Source organism: Arachis hypogaea, chromosome 9 (assembly GCF_003086295.3).
Source record: "Arachis hypogaea cultivar Tifrunner chromosome 9, arahy.Tifrunner.gnm2.J5K5, whole genome shotgun sequence".
Taxonomy (NCBI): Eukaryota; Viridiplantae; Streptophyta; class Magnoliopsida; order Fabales; family Fabaceae; genus Arachis; species Arachis hypogaea.
In genome coordinates this window covers 78,200,413-78,204,230 of record NC_092044.1, presented here as the reverse complement: position 1 = coordinate 78,204,230, position 3,818 = coordinate 78,200,413, and the positions used below count along the sequence as shown (strand labels likewise).

At 41.4% G+C, this 3,818-nt stretch overlaps 1 non-coding gene across 1 annotated transcript; it reads right to left on the bottom strand.

Moving 5' to 3' along the window:
- Positions 1–1,743: 1,743 nt before the first annotated feature.
- On the bottom strand, positions 1,744–1,847 carry LOC112714194 (small nucleolar RNA R71). The gene has a single exon (XR_003159150.1). It is a non-coding gene; the product is annotated as a small nucleolar RNA R71 (small nucleolar RNA).
- Positions 1,848–3,818: the final 1,971 nt, after the last annotated feature.

The following is a 3,818-nucleotide window of genomic DNA, read 5'->3' as shown; positions in this document are numbered from 1 at the left end:
GCTAAGCAAGATAAAACAACGTTAGTGACACTCACAATTGTCACCAACGTTGGAGATGGCAATCACTACCACATTAGTGGCCACCTTAATCTAATTAACGTGAACTCTAACGTGGGAGGGAGGGGCATTTGGAGCGTTAGTGACAAAGGTAAGTGTCACTAACGCTCTCGAAGCTTAGGCACAAAGGTAAGTTGTCTTGGAAAAGAAACTCTCTATAATTAGATTTCCTCTAAGCCTTGGAAAAGGGATGAGGAGATCATGCTAGAAATGTTTTCTCATGTTGGACCAAATTGGGGTTTGCGCGGATATAGTGACATGTAATCCTCCCAACACTTTGATTTGGAAATACATGTGGTATAATCAGTGACCACACTTCATCTCTTCACATGAGCAATTAAATCAAGGAATTGGGCAATTGTTCAAGCTTAAAGTGATTTGATTGTTAAGGAATTGGGATCCAATCACTTAAGATTGCCAAGGAGATCAATGAATGCATTGATTGAGGAAGAGATGAGAATGAACTTGATCCGGAGAATGCAACATCTCCTAAGCCCAATGAATCCCCATCTCTGATATTACCCATTCTCTTTACTTTCTGCCATTTATTTCCATGTTCATCTTCCCAAATCCCCTTTTAAGATTCTACACTTTATTTTCTGTAATTTACTTTCCCGCCATTTAATTTCCTGCAAATCTCAACTACATTCTGTTTAGCTCAACTAGCACACTCTTCTAGCTAAAGTTGCTTGACCAATCAATCCCTGTGGGATTCGACCTCACTTTATTGTGAGTTTTTACTTGACAACAATTCGGTATACTTGCCGAAGATAAATTTGTTTAGAGACAAGTTTTCATGCATCAAGTTTATGGCGCCGTTGCCGGGGATTGATTTTGTATCAACAATGATTAAGTTGGAAGTTCACTAGATTGAGCATTTTCTTTTTATTGTTTAAATTGCCTAGTTATTTACTCTTAGTTTCAATTAGTTTTCTTCCTCATCCCTTATCCCCTCGTTGTTTTCTTTTTCTTTGAATTTACTTACAATTCTGCTCACTAACCCACTAACTATTTGATAATTTGCACCACTCACACTAACAATCACTCTAACACGAATAATCACTTCATTTGTTTTCTTGCTGTGTGCTTTGTTAGTTGTATGACAGGGAGACGAAGCAGAGCTTCAACTCCCTTTGATTCCAAACATGAGAGGACCCTCCGTAGATTGAGGAGGGAAGCAAGAGGGAAAAGAGTTGTTGGTGTTGAGGAAGAGGAAGAGTACTTTAAAACAAACATGGAGGAGAACATGGAAAACAACCATGAAGAAGAAGCTCACAACCATGCCAGAGAAGGCCATGTGAATCATGCTGGGAAGGAAAGAAGAGTATTAGGCTCTTACATCAATCCCAACCTAGGAAATTGTGGAAGTAGCATCCAAAAGCCAACCATACATGCCAATAACTTTGAATTGAAACCCCAGCTCATCACCCTTGTTCAGAACAATTGCTCATTTAGAGGAAGTGTCCAAGAAGACCCCAATCAACATCTAACCACCTTCCTGAGAATATGTGACACCGTGAAGTCTAATGGTGTTCATCCGGATGTCTATAGATTGCTTTGTTCCCATTCTCACTCAGGGACAAAGCATCTAAATGGCTGGAATCCTTCACGAATAAGAGCTTAACGAATTGGAAAGACGTGGTAAACAAATTTTTGGCAAGATTCTACCCTTCTCAAAGAATTAACAGGCTGAGAGCTGAGGTACAAACCTTCAGGCAATAAGATGGTGAAACTCTCTATGAGGCATGGGAGAGGTTTAAGGACTTAACAAGAAGATGCCCACCAGACATGTTCAATGAATGGGTTCAACTACACATCTTCTATGAAGGTCTTTCTTATGAGTCAAAGAAGGCCGTAGACCATTCATCAGGGGGCTCTCTAAACAAGAAGAAAACCATTGAAGAAGCAATAAATGTCATTGAGACTGAGGCTGAGAATGACTACTTCTATGCTTCTGAAATAAGCAACACTCGAGGAGTAATGGAGCTGAATCACATGGATGCACTACTGGCTCAAAACAAGACGATCACCAAGCAGCTAGCAGATCTTACCAAGAAGGTGGAAGAAAACCAAGTCATAGCAGTCATCACCTCATCACCAGGTCAAGAAGGATTGAATGTAGGAGAAGAGGGTGACTAGGAACAAGCAAACTATGTTGGAAAATCACCCAGACAGACCCATGATCCATACTCCAAAACTTATAATTCTGGTTGGAGAAACCACCCTAACTTTGGGTGGGGAAATCAACAAGACCAAGGCCAAGACTAGAGACGCCACAACCACAATCCCAACAACAATGCAACTCGCCAACATACCTCACAGAGATCCTATCAACACCCACCTAATCACCCTTCTTAACCACCTAACCTCAATCCACCATCACTAACAGAGGATAGACTTTCTAGAATTGAGACTCTACTTGAAGACATATGTAAAGAAGTCCAAGACAACAGAGTGTTCAAGGATGAAGTGCGAGCCAACATCAAAAACCAGGGAAACACCATCAAGAAGCTGGAGTCCCAAGAGGGATATCTATCTCAACAGTTTTCCAAACCCACTGATAGTTTTCCAAGTCACACAGAGAAGAACCCAAGAGGAGAAACAAAGAAAGTAAGGTAGGAAGAATGCAAGATAATCACTATAAGTGATGAGAGGAGTATAGAGGAAGTGCACACACAAACAGAATATCTCCAAGACATTCCAAGGGAAAATCATGAAGAAAGAAACCATGCATCCCATCCCACACACAGGGAGGAGCTAAAGAAAAGGGAGACCCCAAACCCATATGCACCATTTCCCCAAAGGCTCGAAGGTGGTGTAGCAAGGAGAATGTATTCAAGGTTTCTCGACATGTTTGCATCTCTTGATGTAAATATACCATTCATTAAGGCCCTTCAGTAAATGCCCTCCTACATCAAGTACATAAAGGAGTTGCTGGCCAAAAAGAGTTCATTGAAGGGTGGGCAAACAATAAAGATGAACAGGGAGTGCAGTACTCTCATTCAAACAGAGCCACCTACAAAGAAGAAGGATCCAGGGAGTTTTCACATTCCCTGTGCTATAGGAGAGACAATGATTGATAAAGGGCTCTGTGACCTGGGAGCAAGTATCAACTTAATGCCTTTGTCCCTCATGAAAAAGCTTCAAATCAATGAGCTAACACCCACAGACATAATCATCAAATTGGCTGACAAAACTCAAAAACAGGCGATAGGAGTGGTTGAAAACGTATTAGTGAAGGTTAGGAACTACTTCCTGCCCACAGACTTTGTTATCCTGGAGATGGAAGATAATCACTATAAGTGATGAGTAAACTAAGATGGATTGTGCAGAAATCCACTTCTGAGACCCACTTGGTGTGTGCTGGGGCTGAGACTTAAGCTCCTCACGTGCTTGGGCTATTTCTGGAGTTGAACGCCAGGTTGTAACCTGTTTCTGGCGTTGAACTCCCACTTGCAACCTGTTTCTGGTGCTGAACGCCAGATTGCAACATGGAACTAGCGTTTAACGCCAGTTTACGTCATCTATCTTCGCGCAAAGTATGAACTATTATATATTGCTGGAAAGCCCTGGATGTCTATTTTCCAACCCAATTAAGGGCGCGCCAATTGGACTTCTTTAGCTCCAAAAAATCCATTCCGAGTGCATGGAGGTCAGAATCCAACAACATTAGCAATCCTTTTTCAGCCTAAATCAGATTTTTGCTCAGCTCCCTCAATTTCAGCTACAAAAATATCTGAAATCACAGAAAAATACACAAA